Below are 18,347 nucleotides of genomic sequence, written 5' to 3'. Positions count from 1 at the left end.
CATTTCACACTGACCACAGCTGAGCAGAAGCGTATGCCCAAAGTATGAGGATTGATAGACCTTTTATTTTTATCCTAGTGAGAGCAATGGTGCAGGTGCTAAAGCAATTTATCTGAGTGTCTAATTCTATTTTGAGTCTGACTTGTCTTGTCAGCTCCATAGAACCTAACAGTTCACAGGTGTTCTCAGGAATAGCTCCAGCACACTTAAAGAAATTATTGGAAGGGTACGGATTGTGACATAACAGTGTTCTCTGCCAAAATTGGAATTCATTGGGGAATGTGGTCTTTCAAATGCAGATCTAGGGATCAGTGTTTGTGCCTGCATAACCTTGAAGCTGCACTGCAACGTGGCTCCGTATTGGTGCAGCGCTTTACCACAGGCGTATTCCTTAAAGTAGGTGAAAAGGAGAGGCTATGTGGCGAGGTGTCAAGAGTGCCAGACAAGGAATGACTTTCTAAACCCTCCCACTCAGCCATGAAACCCACTGGGTGACTGTGGGGCAGCCACTCACTCTCAGTCTGGCCTACCTCACTGGGTTGTTGTGAGACAAAGGGGGGATAGCTGTGTGAACACTGTCCCAAACTCCTTGGAGGAAGCAGGGGGCAAATGTTTAATTAATTAATTGTCGGAAGTTACAGCACATGCTTGTGCACACAGAAGATCCCAGTAGCAACTTCAGTGACAAGGATGACTGGAAAGATCTCTTCCTGAGGCCATAGAGATCTCCTGCCAGTCAGAGAAGGCAGCACACTGTTGTAGGTGGACATATGGCCTGTATAAAGCAGCTTCAGTGGGGCCCATGTAGAATCATAGAATTGTAGAGTTGGAAGGGACCCAATGGCCATCTAGTCCAAACCCCTGCAATGCAGGAGTCTCAACCAAAGCATCCATGGCAGATGGCCATCCAACCTCTGCTTAAAAACCTCATAGGAAGAGGATTCTACAACCTCCCAAGGAAGACCATTCCACTGTCAGACAGCTCCTACTGTCAGAAAGTTCTTCCTCATGTTTAGCCAAAATATCATTTCTTGTAACTTGAAGCCATTGATTCAGGTCCTACCCTCCAGAGGGTACTTTGCAGTTTGCACTAATTTTCTATGCTGTGCATCATATCTATATAGATTTCTAGGCACAATTTATTAAGTTTGTTGCCTATTAATTTTTTTAAGGCTACCATGCAAACCATGGCTTCTGCAAAAGGACAACTTAGGCTGCAACCTCAGACACACATCCTAGGGCGTAACCCTCACTGAATTCAGTGGGACTTGCTTCCACGTAAACATGCCTGAGGCTGCACAAAAGGATAACAAAGTGCTCCATAAAACATTGCTCATCTTATTTATTTCATTTATATTCCACCTTTCCTCCAAGGAGCTCAGGTAGCATACATGGTTCTCCTGCTCCCCACTTTATCCTTGCAGCAACCTTGTGAGTGACTGGCCCAGCGAGCTTCACAATTTGAATCCTCATCTCTCAGGTCCTAGTCTGGCACTACACCATACTTAACACTCCCTCCCCAACCTTCTCTTTTCTATTTAAAAACCAGAACTGAGTTGAAAAACCACAGGCTTGAGAATGGCAGAAAATAATAAAATATGCCTTTTACCTAGTCCAGCTGGCAAGTCAAATCCCACAAAGTCCAACAGTCTGGATTTCTTATTAAGGTAGGAATTGCTCAGCCAAAGGAATTTTGGGTTGTGGTTTGTGTGTGTGTGTAAAAACATAGGTGCTTTCATTTCTTGTCATTAGTAGTACACCCTGATCATACCTTCTCCCCTCTGTTTTTCTCCTCTCTTTTTCTATGAACACAGAATGTATTGTGATGCTTCAAGGGCTCACCAAAGGATGGAGCCAGCCCCTCTGCATGCTTGCGTGCTTCTATTGTGCCAGAGCCATCTCAGCTATTCCAAATTCTGAGCCGCAGCCAGAGGTGATCACACCAAAGAAAGAAGGCAGGCTAGCGATAGGGACTGCTTGCCACGTAAAATCAGCCGAATGGTAATCCGACGGGATGGAATTAACAACCCTCTGGTGCTCACACGAAATGTTTAAATGAATGCCACAAAGCCAGAGACAAGCCACCCACACAAGAAAAAAAAAGGTAGCTGCCCAGGAGAAGCTATTGTAGAGAGAGAGATTAAATCCGCAGGGTTGGGAGGGAAGCAGTGGGAGCAGTAAGAGCATAAGAGAAGGCATCACAATGATGGGTGGCGAGTTCTTCAAAGCCGTTCTTCTCCACTTTTCTGTCAGAACCAAGCAGGGCAGAGCCATTGAGAGCTAAATGGACCCGCTAAGGATTTTATTGATTGATTTAATGGAATTTGTACACTGCTGAATCATCAAAAACCTCTAAAGCAGTTCAGTCTCTCATTCAGCCATCAGGGCTAGCCAACATGGCGCCTTCCAAGGTTTGTTGGACTACAACTCCCATCCGTCCCAGCCAGCATGGCTAAGGATGATGGGAGCTGAGGTCCACAACATCTAGAAGGCACCATGTTGGCCACCACTGGATGACAGAGGGTGGAATTCAATGTCACGTTCTTCCAAGTGTTCTGTCTGTGTAAGCATTCCGGTCTGCAAGACAGAATGATTCCCCCTCAACTCCCTCCACATGTTGTTCTGGTTGACCGCCCCTACTAACCAATTGTGGAGGGTGCAGGGGGGGTTAAATTCCATCACACATGTGGCAGTTCTTGTGCAGGGCTTCCATTAGCAGTTTGAAAGCACACCAGTGCAAGTAGATAAATAGGTACCACTCCGGTGGGAAAGTAAACAATGTTTCTGTGCACTGCTCTGGTTTTGCCAGAAGCGGCTTAGTCATGCTGGCCACATGACCCAGAAAAACTCTGCGGACAAACGCTGGCTCCCTCGGCCAGTAAAGCGAGATGAGCACTGCAACCCCAGGGTCTTTCGCGATTGAATTTAACTGTCAGGGGTCCTTTACCTTTACCTTTTAGAACAGCAGTTTAAGGTTTTTCACGGCTTGGTGATGAACTCTGATACTTGCTAATGTCTGCAGATCTAGCTTCCGTTAAAGACACGGGAACCGGGAGCCGTGAAAACCTCAGCAACCCTTTAATGCAAATTGGACATACACCCAGCTTTATACTGCAGAATTGCTTGTGTACTGCATTGTACAACTGGCACATGAATGATGGTGCCTTTTTCCTTCCTGTGTTTTCCACGCAGCACTTAGATGACAGCACAGATGGTGACTGCTTCCTGACAAGAAACATGTCCATTAAAATGACTCATGAAGATAAGAGATCGTTCTAATCATAGGGCACAGACAGGACTAATTTATTATAGAAAGGGATTTGCTTTGCTGAAGGCTGCTGAAAAGGACGGCATCTTCCAAAAAGCTGGCAGTGAGAGCTATACCATAACATAGACATTCTGGTGGTTCATTTACTGAGGTATGAAATGCTGGTTAAAAAAAAGAAAAAAATGATCGGCAACAGAGTTAGGGTCAAACTGGACTTGACACTAAGGAGACCAGCTGGGTTATAAAAAGCAAAAGAAGTTAATACTATGCATGGAGGGGAGGCAATTTTTATTGGATTCACAGTGCAAAGGGGGTGGGGAGAGATTCAACCCTCTTCTCAACCAATAGGAAGGAGTGCCACTACGCACCTGGCTTCTCCCATACCCTCCAAGCATCCTGCTTTTCCAGGGACATTCCCGGAACTGTGAAAGCCAACCTGGCTTCTGATTTGATCCTGAGATGTCTCTATTTCCCCTGCTAGCGCTGTCACCACCAAGCTTGGAGAGTAGGATAAGCCAGGTGGCTATTTGTCCTAGGCTGTAGCAGCTGTGGCTGCGGTTGTGAGGGAGCACACCATGGCTTCTCCATGGCTGCTGCTGGCTCATAGTGGCTACTGGAGAGCAGGCAAGGAGGAGAAGAGGCTGCCACTGCTGAGGCCCCGCCCTGCCTGACTCCAGCACTCCTGACAGTGTGTTTGCTCCTCGCTGAACTCCCTGCTGCCTCTCCTTGCTGGGAGGTGGTAGTGATGCCATTGCTGGGAGGCCCAGTGTGTGGCCACATCCATCCCTGCAGGCCAGGCCTGGAATCCAGCTTTTCTCATGAGGATAGATGTCAGGGGCTCAGGAGCAGAGGCACAGGGAAGAGAGGAGATGGAGAGCGAAGGGGAAGAATCCGAGGGGAGCGTAGGAGAAGAGGACAGTGGACCGAGGGATTCCATGAGCCTCTCCAGCGAATCGGAAGATTCACAGAAGGGGGCGCCAGTGGCCAGGGGTAGGGGGTTCCCAAGGGGAACGCCCCAGGAGCAAGGGGGCAGCAGGGACTCCCAGAGCAGTAGTTGGAAATCAGGACCAGCTTCCCCACCAGAGCAGAGTGGGGGGGAAGAGTCCCAAGGATCGGGGCCAGTGCATTCCCCACCAGGGAGAGCAGATAAGGCAGGGCTGACCACACCTCCATCGGAGAGTCAGACAACGGAGGGGAGGTCAGATCCGGCCAGTATCCCGGAAGAGGGAAGCAGTGACAGAAGTAGTGTAACGGTCAGGAGGAAGGTCACTGGGTTGGCGCGAGAGGCAAGTTCAAATGTACAGGAGCGCGGGACAGCAGAGAATGAGGATTGGGAACCGGGTCCTAAAGCCCGCCGGAGGCAGGGGGAGGAGTTAAGCGTCTCAGCGTCAGAAGAGTCCAGAAAGGGGGATGCCCCAGTGGGCAGGAGGACCCAGAGGAGGAGAAAGCAGCGGAAAAGGTGGAGTAGGGCTAGGATCTTAAACTGGTGTCAGAGGGGAGGAGATTCAGACGGGCCTTCGCCGGTCTAGGGTTTAAGACATAGAGCTGCGCGCTGTGGCTTTGAAATGGAAACTGAACCTCAATAAAGACTTTTGTACATAACGACAGCCACGATTGGTCCTCTGTGAGCTGGGACCTAGGGGCAGCTCTGACAATAGACTTCCCTTTTCTTGTTTTGTTCCAGCAGGGTCCCTGTCCCTGACCTGCCTCACATTGTTGTTGTGAGGATGAAGTGGAGAAGGACTGCATGCACGATCCTAAGCTCCATGAAGGAAAGATGAGCAGATAATGCAGTAAGAAATAGGAAACAGCCAAACACCTGTGTTGTTGTGCACCTTCTCTTCCCCCCCCCCACCCTTTTGACAAACGGCATAATGAAATGTCAAAGCACCTACTTAGCTGCATTTTATCTCCCTTTCTTGTACGTCAATCATGTGTGACAGGTCAGCCAAAAGCAGGGAGCTGCCTCCCATGCTCCTTTCCGAGTCTGATCTCATTGCCATGGATACTGCTGCCGACTGCAATCGCTCCGGCATTATGTCCGGATTTCCTCACAGGTGCAGATTTGATGCACATAAAAGAATAGAATTTAATTTCCAAGCAGATGCTGTTTATGGAAAGTGACTGTGAAGAGCCTGCCTTTGCTTGGGGTGATGCTTTAGCTGCACTGCCTCCGATTTTCTTGCAATTACTTCGTAACGTCTAATTTTTATTTAAAAGTCTGCTATCAGATTGCTCTTTCAGGCTACAATGTGCAGAACTCTTGGATAAATGCCCGGATTTTTTCTTATCTGCTTGGCTTCCTTTCAGGTTCAAAACATGCCACCTTGGTAAGTCACAAACAGGCATTTGGAAGGCACATCTCTCCCTTAGTTTCTGCTGTCTTCCTTCTGTGAAGAGATGGCCTTTAATGACCTGGAAAAGGGCAAGGCAGATAAGGAGCTCAGGGGTGCCTGCAACCTCCCAATATTTGCATAAATGTCAGCTATTCAACACATTCTTTCCCCATTTATTTCAGATCATGCTTTTACTTTACAATTTAAATTCATAATCTATCCCCCCCCCCAGCAGCTTCTCCTTCTGTGTCATTCTGCTTCCTTTTAGTCTCTTCTTTCCTGTTCAATGTTTCTGAACCTGGGGCACACATCCAAATGTAAGGAAGTGCGCGAGCACACAAGATACTGATTTCACCAAAGAAACATTGGGAAACATCCCCTCCACACACAAAACAGGCAAAACACTGACAGACCCCCAAAAGAAACAAAGCAAAGGTTCAAAGAGCAAGCAAAGAACACCCCAGCTCTGAAAGACCCCATCTAACCAATCAAAAGTAAGACAATCTCTCAAAAAAGCAGGCAACACTCCTTGAAGAAACAAATGCAAAAAAAGTAAAAACACACATACCTCCTGAAAAAAATATAAGAAAGCAGCAAATCCCCTGGCTGACCCCACCGCACCCCAAATTTAAATTTCCTCCAGTGGCACTTCCTTTAAAAAAACAAACATGCATTTCTTAAAATCTGTATGGGCAGGATGCCTCCAAGCAGGACATCTGGGTGCACCATGTTATGGGAGCCCCAGGATTAAAGACTTTCAGCCTTCATCTTAAATCTGAGGTGTCATTTTAGAGCTGCTGAATCTGGCAACTCCAGCTAGCATCAGATGCCCCCTTAAACACACACACACATCGTAAACACTGTTTTTTAACTCTTTAAATAACCCAAGCCAAGACGAATATTTTGGCATGCAAGATGCATGGAAGATGAAGGGCCCTGCATGAGGAGCAGGGAAGAGAGTATCACTCAGGGTGGGAGGCTGGGGGAAGAGGGGGAAGGTCCCAGGTGAGAGCTGGGAGGGCTCCCCCTCCTTTGTGTGGAATAACAGTTAATATGAAACCTTGATAGAGGGCTTTGTATCATTTTCTCTTTTTTATTTTTCCTCTTTTGCTTATTCTCTTTTTCTATCTTTTCTCTCTGTTTTATTTATATTTAGTTTGGGTTTTATTGTATTCTATGTTGAAAACTTTCAATAAATAACTGATTATATATATATTTTAAAAAAACTCTGTTGCCATTACAAAGGGCTGCCATTCGAGAGGGAACCAGCCTCGATTATATGGGGCTTCTGTCCTTTGCAAGTAGTCTCCTCCAACCAAGATGTCTTCAAGATGTCCAATCATCACTTAGGCAAATAAGAAACTTGAAGGATGCTTAATCCAACCCTCTTTCCTCTTGTCTGTCTAACACTTACACCTCTGGAAACATCAAAGGCAGAGGATTGCTCTGCAAAGACAGTAATCAGTATGCAACTCTCTGCTGAATTTCTGTTTACTTGAATCAGAGCTAAACTACCGGTTTACTGTAACAATAGTATCATCAGCAACTTACATGGCATATTTAAACATATGATTCAGGAAGCAGCCAATTTTTCATTCTTTTTAATCACTTGAGAAAATATAATAAATACACTGGTCTTTTGAGATTTAAAAAATTGCATTGTATTTTCAACCCCCTGATAAATCTTTTTCTCCTGTTGTTCCATGATATGTATTTTTCCCTCTTTCCTCCGTGCTCTGATTCATCCTGTTGTCCTCCAGTAATTTGATGGGTTTTGCTTGATAAACACCAATGGAAAATTTGCTAAAGTAGCTCACGGATTTAGGAAGGGCTTTATATTGAGAAAGATCCAGCCAATTCAAGCCAGCTAAATTAAAAGGAGATGGACTTCCGTTTTTGTTCAGTTCAATTACCTTTTGCAGTGCAGCAGCTAATTTACGAGCACCGGAAAAACAGAGCAAGTGCTTCTATTCAGTTTACTCAGATTGCTTCCATCAAACAAATGTAGGTCTTTGGAGGGATGAGCATTTTAGGAATGGACATTTGCTCTTAATGCTAAAACATTTGCTCTGAAAACCCATTCTTGAGATCAAATGTCTAAGCTTGAACAACTGATGAACACACTTTGAAAACTGACGTAGTCCTAAGTGTCCCAATGTTCTAAACACATTTGTTTAAAAGTAAGTCTCATTTCTCCATTCTCTGTTTCTCATTTTCCGAATCTTAAATTCACATTCCTGCAGCAATCTGCAATTTAATTATTATTATTTAAATCATCACAAGAATTCATCAGCATTTTTGTGTGAATGTCTCCTGACACACACATTTTGTAAGCATTTTCTCCTAACAGAATGCATCTTTGCATTTTATTTTCACTAATTCCGCCGCACACTTTTCTCAAATTTTTGTAAACATTGGTTGTAAAATTCAGATGAGTGCAAATTTTGAAGGATGGCTGTATTTCAATCCTCATATTATTAATTATTATTACTATTAATTTTTTATTTTTTTTGTATACTGTACCGCCATTCATCCGTAGATCTCAGGGTGGTTCACAGCATATTGTTTCAGAAAGTGGGAACTTTATAGATTCGCCTTTATATGTGAGCTGAATCAAAATTCTCCCCCTTCTCTATCATATTCTTCTGATCTCATGGGTACTTCAGCAGGCATTCAACTCCACACAATGCACCCTGAGGCTCATTGTGTCAGGTGATGGTGAGCCCAAGTGGAGAGATGAATCTATGGTTTCCTCACTAGCCTGGTGAGTTGCTGGGGCAAATTTGAGAAGACAGCAGCCCGCAGCCCCTCAGGTACAGCTTTCTGCATGACTGCTATGTCTGGGAGCAGATGACGCATCACTGAAAGCTGCACCATATCTGTCATCTCTCTCCAAAATTGGTCGTGCCCTAATGCAGTCTGAAAAGGAGCCGTTCCACAACTTTATGGCTGGGAACACTCTGAGAAAGAAATGCAGGAGTAGAAACAGCCACATGAAACAGTGAGACTTTTTAGAGTACTTGTCTTCAGGCCACACGCACATTTGGAACTGCTTAGCATCATGTTGGCCCAACTCACCTTCTTTGAGTGCCAATGTGAGTTAAGGGGCCTTCTTGGGAAGTGACAAGCACCACAGGCCTCCAGTTCTGTGGAATAACTTCAGTTCCTTCAGCTTCATCTGTGGCTCAGGAGGAAATTGTGACACAGGGAGAAATTGTGGTCCAAGAGCACCTGGGAGAATTCAGGCTAGACTTTTAATGAAGCTTCCTAGACATGGGGTGGAAATACCTTGCAGATATTATTGGACTCCCAACCGCCATCATCTCTGACACTGCTGATGGGAGTTGTGGTTCAGCAACAACTGGAGAACCAGCAGTTGGCCACCTCTGTCCTAGACTAGCAAAGTTGCTGGCTTTATTTTTAGAAAGAAAGCATGAAAGAAATTAAATTTTATACCTCTCCCAATTATTTTTTCCACTAATGACTCACAAAGAAACAGAACACTGGATTAGTTGATTCAGAATGGTTGCTGTTATGTTGATATCCCAACTTCACAGATAGCATACTGACACTACAAAGTAGTCCTGAATGCGATAACGTTTTTGGATTCTCTCCCCCCCCCCCTTTCCACAGCTTCCATTTGAATTCTCATTGTAGCAGAACTGCACATAGAAGCTGGGTGCCCCTTAATTTGGTCTTGCAGCTTAGGTCTTGCAAAGTGTTATCACATTTGTAATCACCTGGAGGCCATGGCCAGCTTAACTAACAAAGCTGGACCAGTTTCGTTCCCTGCATATAATGATATAATCTTGGCACTGAATCATCCAAATAGCACAGCCCTTTGGGGAAAGGTTCAGTGCAAGAAGAGGGTTAATTGTAATATTGCAGAGGGCAATGAAGGTCTGTTAATTAGAGGTGGAGAGACAAAGTGCAATAATTCAAATACAGTCCAGGTTTTACTCCTTCATAAACATAAATCACATAGGTCAGAGTGACATTTATATAGAACTATCTGTACAGAATTATTGTTACTTATAATCACTGCAACTACATAATAGGTATAAAAGAGTCAAGCCCTTGCTGTACGGTATTTCTGCAGCATAATTTTATCGCTATATTTATACATACAGGTTTTTATACAGTTATGTGCATTGCTGTATGCCTGTGTTTATGTCCTGGTTACTATAGGAAACATAGAGGATGTATGTGTATAACTGGCATATAATATGGTATGTATAATAAGGCAAATAATATTCAAGAATCTTTTGTATTTTTAGTGAAACCAAAGGGAAGGGGGACTTGCTTCTCACTAGATTAAGGAGCAAGGCAGAAATCTGTGTGGGTATTGGGATTTTCAGAAAATTGTGTCCTTCGCATAATACATGTTCCTCTTTATTTAATACATTTCCTCTTTATTTAATAGCACAGACCAAATTAAGAAAAGCATGAGTTGCGGCACCGAGATTGTTGTGAATTTCAAAAAAAGGAGTGGGGAGGAGCAGAGGCAGCTTCTGCACAATGAATAGTGCAATGCCATGAATATGTGTGTATGCCAGTCCATTCGCTAGAGAGGTTAATAGCAGCAAAACGTCTTAGAAAGAGACAGATCTTGCAATCTTGGGTGTAAGATATTAATCAAAGGAGAGAAAGGCATTTGTATAAAGTGTCATGAAAAGAGTAATGGAAGCCTTAATATGAGACTGTAAAACAAAAATTGTCATTCAGTCTTCACATTGGCTCATCCTTGTGAAACGCACCCAATTTCAGGAACAGGTTTTTTTCAGGGGCGGGGGGGAATTAAGACAATATGAAGCATAAGGGAACATGGATTGCATGTTCAAGTTCAAGTTGAACACTATGTTCCAGTGCAGAATGTGATAGGTTTTTCATCTGGAACTGCAGAGTCAATGTCATTCCAAAGTCAAGCAACTTTATCCTCAAAATGTAGAACCAGTTGGTCACAGTGGGCCCTTCAATGTTCCAGAGGCCAGTCCCCCTCAATGGGAGAACAAGAGGAAACAATGCAAGCTGCAAAATGAGTCTTCACAGTCTACACCACCACATGGTAGGCATGATAATGTGTGCTAGCCAATGTTCGGTCAGCATCTATGTGAGACTTGAGCCACTTATATTTTAGTCTTCATCCAGCAACCAAGCAATCCCACATTCTGCAATCATCCCTCCAAATTAACACCTCTTACCTGCAGGCAGGCAGCAATCACACCAAGAAAGAGAACTCTCAGACTGATGTGGGCAGTACACACACACTTGCTGACTTGAGTAAGAGATTTAGTTGATGATTCCTTGAGTGGTAGGAAAGACCTGCTGAGAAAGTCTGTGGTGCCCTAAAGGTGTGGAGTACATGAAAAATGTCCTGAATACTGTATGTTTATCCAGAATGACCCAAGGAACATATGAGTTCTTCATTTTCTACCCACAGAGATAGAATCTGTTGCATTTTCTACACAGAGGGGTCTCTGTATGCTTTTCCACAGGGGATCGATCCACAAAATACTCCCCATAGCAAGTAAGCCATTTCATTCAACTAGCCTGAACATTTTCACCTTTCATTGTATACAATTCAAGGGGAGACAGTTGATTTTGTTCTGGCCAATTCAGGCTGTAGTCAAACCTTTCTCTGCTTGCATTTGATGAGATTATAATTGCTGCATGTGATGTCACAATGTTGAGAATGAAAGCGCTGATTGCTAAACGCAGATCGCTGGACACTGTTTAGGTTTCTCATTCACAAAAGAAAACTAAGAGAGAGAGAGAAAGAGCAATGCTTTTATGCATGAGTCAGGATCCATTAACTTCTATCTAATTATAATTTATGAATGTCTCATTTTGAACAAAGTGGCAGAGGGAGGGGAGGGGGAGCTCTGAAGCTTAAGATGTGATTGTGCAAAACTAACAAAACAAAGGTAATATGCAACTCAAGTTGTTGCTGCTTTCATTTTGGGGAGCAAATTGGGGGGGGGGCTATGATTTGTTTGAAAAGGATATGCTTACAACAGTTTTGTAAAGTGTCACTTTATGCTTCCTCCCAACTCCCATTCCTCCAGTGCTGGCAATCTTGATTTGAAAGTATTCTCCTCGCCTCCTTTTTTACTTTGATATACAAAATCCTTTGCTAGCTTTGGAGTGGAGCTGAAACACACTGAGACTGTTTTGTTGCTGTTTGGAGATGTAATATATTAGCAAGCTTTCCTTGGAAAGGATACAGCCAAGAGCTTATCTGTGCCTCATTCAGATATTACTTACTAGAGGAACATTAATCCCTTCCCTATACAAATGTGATGTCATATGAATACTGAAAACTAACTTAGGTCCTAGGTTTCTAGGTTACATTGAGAATAGGCCTGGTACTGATCAGCCTCTGGTGGCTACTTGATCCTGGTCTTTTTAGGACAGAACTGTGTGTGTACATGTAAACCTTGTGGCAGGATTAAATGGAGGGACAGATGAAGGTGTTTGTGGTGGAGATAAGGTAAAGGTAAAGGTACCCCTGCCCATACGGGCCAGTCTTGACAGACTCTGGGGTTGTGCGCCCATCTCACTTAAGAGGCCAGGGGCCAGCGCTGTCCGGAGACACTTCCGGGTCTGGTGGCAAAAGAGAGACAATCTCAAGGGGGCATGGAAACCTAGATCCCAGTAGAAATTGGCCAATAAAACCAAACAAATCCTGGGGCAGGGAAATAATGTACTGCCACGTGGTAGGGGTGCATTAATATAGTCAATAGTTCATTCATTCCTGGCAGCATTATAGAGAACCCACTGATTTTGGGCTACAATTCCCATGAGCCCTAGCCAGCATGACCAATGGTCAGGGATAAGAGGTGTTGCAATTTAACAAGATCTGGAGGGCAGCAGGTTGGGGAAGGCTGATTAAGGGAGAGCACCCTGGTTCATGAAATCTTGTACTTCTAATTCCATCTGTTCTAGATCTATTTTAATGTTGAGAACTCTTCACTCTGAAACCTGGGTTGCCTCATCTCTAGTGTACCTGTCTCAGAATACAGGTAGGTGGCCGTGTTGGTCTGACGCAGTAGAAATACTGTATATATAAAAAATAAAAATACACTGAAACAGAAGCCGCCAGACCTTTATTTATAGTACGAGGGTGGGGAGGGGTGTTACTCAGAAGGGTGGTGGGAATGGGTGATTGGCTGATAGGTGTGGTAAACCTGTTGATGACTGTTAACAACTGCAATTGGTCTTACAGGAAAAAGCAAGGGTTGAGATGGCCATGGCTTTATACATGATAAAGCTCTCACTTTATATAAAGGTCTGGTGACTTCTGTTTCAGTGTATCTGAAGAAGTGTGCATGCAAACAAAAGCTCATACCAAGAACAAACTTAGTTGGTCTCCAAGGTGCTACTAGGGATGCAGGTGGCACTGTGGGTTAAACCACAGAGCCTAGGACTTGACGATCAGAAGGTCGGCGGTTCGAATCCCCTTGATGGGGTGCGCTCCTGTTGCTCGGTCCCTGGTCCTGCCAACCTAGCAGTTTGAGAGCACGTCAAAGTGAAGAAGAAGAAGAAGAGTTTGGATTTGATATCCTGCCTTATCACTAGTCGAAGGAGTCTCAAAGCGGCTAACATTTTCCTTTCCCTTCCTCCCCCATAACAAACACTCTGTGAGGTGAGACTGAGAGACTTCAGAGAAGTGTGACTAGCCCAAGGTCACCCAGCAGCTGCATGTGGAGGAGCGGAGACGCAAACCTGGTTCCCCAGATTACGAGTCTACCACTCTTAACCACTACACCACACTGACTCTGCAAGTAGATAAATAGGTACCGCTCCAGCGGGAAGGTAAACGGCGTTTCCGTGCGCTGCTCTGGTTCGCCAGAACCAGCTTAGTCATGCTGGCCTCATGACCCGGAAGCTGTATGCCGGCTCACCCAGCCAATAAAGCGAGATGAGTGCTGCAACCCCAGAGTCAGCCACGACTGGATCAATGGTCAGGGGTCCTTTTTAAGGTGCTACTGGACAATTTTTTTAAAAAAAAATTATATATGTCTCAGAATAAATAGGGTATCCCCCCCCCACATACACACACATACTCTCACACACTCCATCTCTATGATTATTAATCTATAGCGATCTTTGAAAAATCTTCCTGCAACAAAATTTCTCAATTCTCTCAAAATCTACACACATGAGTCACACAGAGAAAAGGGGGGAGATGGGAATGAGCCAAACACTAATAAGTGCTACGGAGAAGCGGGTTTGGGTTTTGCTTTTGTTGCAACAAAACATATTTCCTGGGGGGTGTCAAAGCGTCACAGTAATTCATCTTAATTAGGAAGACTTCATGTTGCAGTTTGTGAGTGCTTGGGATCTTGGAAGATTAATGGATAGAAATGAATTGTGAAAAACTGTCCAAACAGAGCAACTCTAATTGCCTCTAAGATTAAAATATTGTAGCAGAAAAAAAGGTGTGTGTGCTTGTGTGTATACATTATTTGCAAAGAATCTCGCAGAGAAAGAAAGGAAATGAAACATCCCCCTTCAATAGTGCCTTTGTTGCACTCATTAGTTGCCACATTTCAGGGTCAATCTGAGGCCATTTAACCTGCATCCAGCCTGGGCCAGCCACACTAGTTAATGTTGTGCAGGACTGCCTCTCCATCCCCAAACATATACAAGTACAGCGGTACCTCGGGTTACATACGCTTCAGCTTACAGACTCTGCTAACGCAGAAATAGTGCTTCAGGTTAAGAACTTTGCTTCAGGATGAGAACAGAAATCGTGCTCGCGGCGCGGCAGCAGCAGGAGGCCCCATTAGCTAAAGTGGTGCTTCAGGTTAAGAACAGTTTCAGGTTAAGAACAGACCTCCGGAACGAATTAAGTACTTAACCTGAGGTACCACTGTACAAGTATAAACATGACCAAACATCTCTGTATCAGTAGTCTCTACAGTGGGGCTGCCATTATTGGGATTTCGAGGACGGAACTGACATCCAGGGGGGAGGGGGGATTTCTGAAGGGTGGAAAAACTCAACCATTTTGGTGGCTTCCTGTCCTGGTTTTCACTTTTTGAAATATGGCAACTCTACTCTACAGTCTCTGTAAGTTGCAGCCTGCATGTATGTCTGTCTCCACACCCAGACACACCTTAATCACCTCACCAGTGCAGGCAGAAAGCTGAGAGGGAGAATAATATACAGTGGTACCTCGGGTCCCCTAAATGTGCTCCTGGCACCTCCTTCCCAAAGCCCAGGAAGCTCCTGTCTGGCTTAGGAAGGGAAGCATGATTCTCCAGGTCCAAAAGCCCTCCTGCCCATGCAGCTGTGGGAAGGAGGAAGAAGAGTTCCAGCATCCTCTCAAGAGCCCCTGGCCCTAACTCAGGCTTCCTCAACCTCGGCCCTCCAGATGTTTTTGGCCTACAACTCCCATGATCCCTAGCTAGCAGGACCACTGGTCAAGGATGATGGGAACTGTAGTCTCAAAACATCTGGAGGACCGAGGTTGAGTAAGCCTGCCCTAACTGTTCCCCTACGAAAAATTTAGTGCATGCCACTGATATTGGCCCTTGACTTGAAGCAATTCTGGAACTCACTACAGGATCCAAATGTCAAGAAATGCTCTGAAGGCAAGGGCTGAGTGAAAAAATAGAAGATGGCTAGCTAGAGAGTAGAGAAACGTTTGTTTTATTATTTGTGTCACTTTCTTATCCCACCACTCTTCCTCCAAGGAGCTCGGGAAACATACATGGTCTCTCTCTGTCGCTGAAACCACTCATTTTAACCTTACAACAAGAGACAGAGGTAGATTAGGCTGAGAATTCATCCACTGAGTTCATTCGGTGAGGGCATCATGGCTGAGTGAAGATTGGAACACTGGTCTCTGTGATTCAGCACTATTCCTGGGACAATCTAAATTGGGAAGCAGAGCAAACCTCATGCCACGGCAGAATGGAAGCACTGCAAACATGGATATTTGTGGCAAAAGCATTCTGTGATGCCTGCTCATTGCATGGGCAGGGTCTTTAGATAGGTTTCCTATGGGGGTTTTTTGGAGGGGAGGGTTGGTGATGATAACAACCGGAAATGTTTGGGGGATTTTAAGTTTGCAAATAGAAGCAGAAGAAAGAAAAAATCACCAGCTGACATGGACATTAAAAATACTCCATCAATCTGTGTTAAATATGTAGATGTAAATGTATAGATTAATATATAAATGTAAATATTAATATAGGCAGTTCATGCATCTAAAACATAGGTGCCTAAACAACATATTTAAACGTATCTAGAAATGCTATTGTGTGTTGCAAGCCACCCTGACAGTTTTTCGAAGATGAAGGATGGGGTATCAAATAATTTAAATAAACGAATAGCCTGTTCCTTTGCCCTGCACCAGACTTGGAGTCACCTTACAGCACACGAGACTTGTGAAATAAATAAATAAATAAATAAATAAATAAATAAATAAATAAATAAATAAATGTGCTGATGGTTATCCCAAACTGACAGAAATAAAGAGCCTTACAGGTTTTATCGGGAGTGGGGGCTATTTTTTGTTCTGAGATGCATATACACCTGATGAATTACATTGGATTTCACTGCAGACCTTGAATGGTATGGCAGTGGGCTGAGATACCCGCCAGAACAGTGACAGCATTGAAGATGACTGCTCCATTCTGTCTGGGCCATCTATGCACAGCTAGTCAGAAAGCAGCCCAATTTCCATATTCGGCTGTGAGTGGCTGAAGACAAGTGTGGCAGGAAATGCTACCACAAAGCTGTTTATTATGCTGTTGCTGTGGTCCCCTTCCCCCGCCACACACACACACACACACACAATACTTGATTTTTTCCTTTATTTTTTACTGTGATAATTTTTGGAAAGAAAGGAAGGAATGTAACCACACACATACACACACACTTCCTTGCTGCAGTTTTCTGTGATGAGGCAGGCTAGAGTGTACTCAAGCTGAGGGGATCACTTGAGAGAGTCACGGCTGTCAAAGGAAATAAATTTGACAGCTAGGCCCCTGTGATGGGCAGAGCAGCAGTGATAACTTTTATCCTTCAAGCACTGTTAGAGATATCACGACTGCAGCTGTGCAGCGGGGAAGCTATAGCTCATTTGTATGGATGAAATTCTATTACACAGATACAGCGATAATCCCCATTACCAGAGGCTAATTAATTTTATTCCAGAGGTTTCTTTGAGGTACCAAACTCCAAATTAAAGGGCCCAGATTGATAGGGAAATGGAACTTTAGGTTCTATTAGATCCACACACCCCTCCTACACACACACACACACACACACTGTTTCTGCTCAAAAGAAGAGCAGCCCTTTTGGAGAATATATTACAGAAGTGTAACATTTCAGATAATGAGCCAGTGCCCAGAGAGGAGTTAATGTTAATTGGAGAGCCTGGTAATTCAGGGAAGGAAAAGCTGAGGAATCAATCTCTCTTTGACATCCTTTAAAAGGATTGGCAGTGTGTTCTTGCAGCAGCCGGAGTGGAGACACAGCTGTGCTGCTTGCTGGACTGTGACATTACCAGATGTTGGGTGTAAAGAGAACGGTTCCCCCTACAAGTCCTGATTTGTGTGCAAATATATGTGCGCACATTTGTCTCCTCTCTAAGCACACATAAGCCGCTAATAAGCGCATGTTTGCTTGTTCTCATTGGTTACAGCTCTCTCTTCTGCAGAAGCTGGATCTTGGCATAGGACAAACAAGTGGTGCATCATTTATGCCAATGCTCAGTCCCAGGCTCAGCACCAGAGCAGAGTGCTGGAATATGTGGACAAAAGTGATTCTGATCATGTGAAAAGTACATTTTGCTTATTACCCAGAGAGAAGGTGGAATCTGCTCCCACACACTTAGGATTAAGGAACCAGACTTTGAGGCAAATGTGCTCCATCAGGTCTCTCCGGCCAAGCTTGGATGAGATCATGTGCATGAGTATATTATATGCACAATGAGATGTGTGAGCTTTTGTTCTGCCCTTTGTCACGAGCCATGATTAAACCAGGAAGCTTCCAATGAACCAGAGTTTCCCGTTCTGTTTAACTGGGAAGCTGCAGGTGCCACCTTTGGGGCATTCCACAATATTAAATCACACTGTGAAATTGGTTTAAACTGTGGCTTGTTTGTAAGGTGGTAACCATAGTCTCCTGGTTGGGATGAAACAGTAAACTATGGTTAATTTTAAAAAACCAAATTGCAATTCGCATGCAGGGAGGATCAAAGGAGCTCCATGTGTAAACAAAAGAGCTTGTGTATGTATTATGTCAATTTAATTTTCCTTAGTTGATTTAATTCATCAAAGGGGGTGGGGATCTTAATTGCCATGTACATGAAGGAAGCCATCATATGCTTCCTGGGAGAACCCCTGGGGGACCAGAAGTCACAGTAGAAGTGTCACTCCACTGGCAGAGAGTGAGGCCCGCTGGTGGAATTGCATGCTCACTGACAGAGGCCTCCTGATTCAGGGCATATCAGGGCCGTCATGTCAGAAACAGGGTCCTAAGTTCCCCAAACATGCACACACCAAAGTGGCTCCTAAACTATGCCAGCCCTGGAGCTGATGTGGGATGTGGCATCCAGTGGGATGGCATAGAAGATATTAAAATGGCAAGGGAAAAAGAACCGCAGACCACCTCCTGCTCCTCTCAGCCTCCATCAAGCCAGCAGGGCATAAGAAGTGGTGGCAGCTACACCACTGACTCTCCCCAAACCCATCTTCATAGAAATATTCTGTTAGGCTACAGTCCTA

General features: G+C 44.4%; 1 long non-coding RNA gene across 1 annotated transcript; it reads left to right on the top strand.

Moving 5' to 3' along the window:
• The first annotated feature begins 300 nt into the window (after positions 1–300).
• On the top strand, positions 301–3,539 carry LOC307209647. Its single transcript, XR_013835692.1, has 3 exons — positions 301–396; positions 1,815–2,104; positions 3,193–3,539. It is a non-coding gene; the product is annotated as an uncharacterized lncRNA (long non-coding RNA).
• Positions 3,540–18,347: the final 14,808 nt, after the last annotated feature.

Source organism: Podarcis cretensis (assembly GCF_951804945.1).
Source record: "Podarcis cretensis genome assembly, chromosome: 2".
Classification (NCBI taxonomy): Eukaryota; Metazoa; Chordata; class Lepidosauria; order Squamata; family Lacertidae; genus Podarcis; species Podarcis cretensis.
This window is presented reverse-complemented; position numbering and strand designations above follow the sequence as displayed.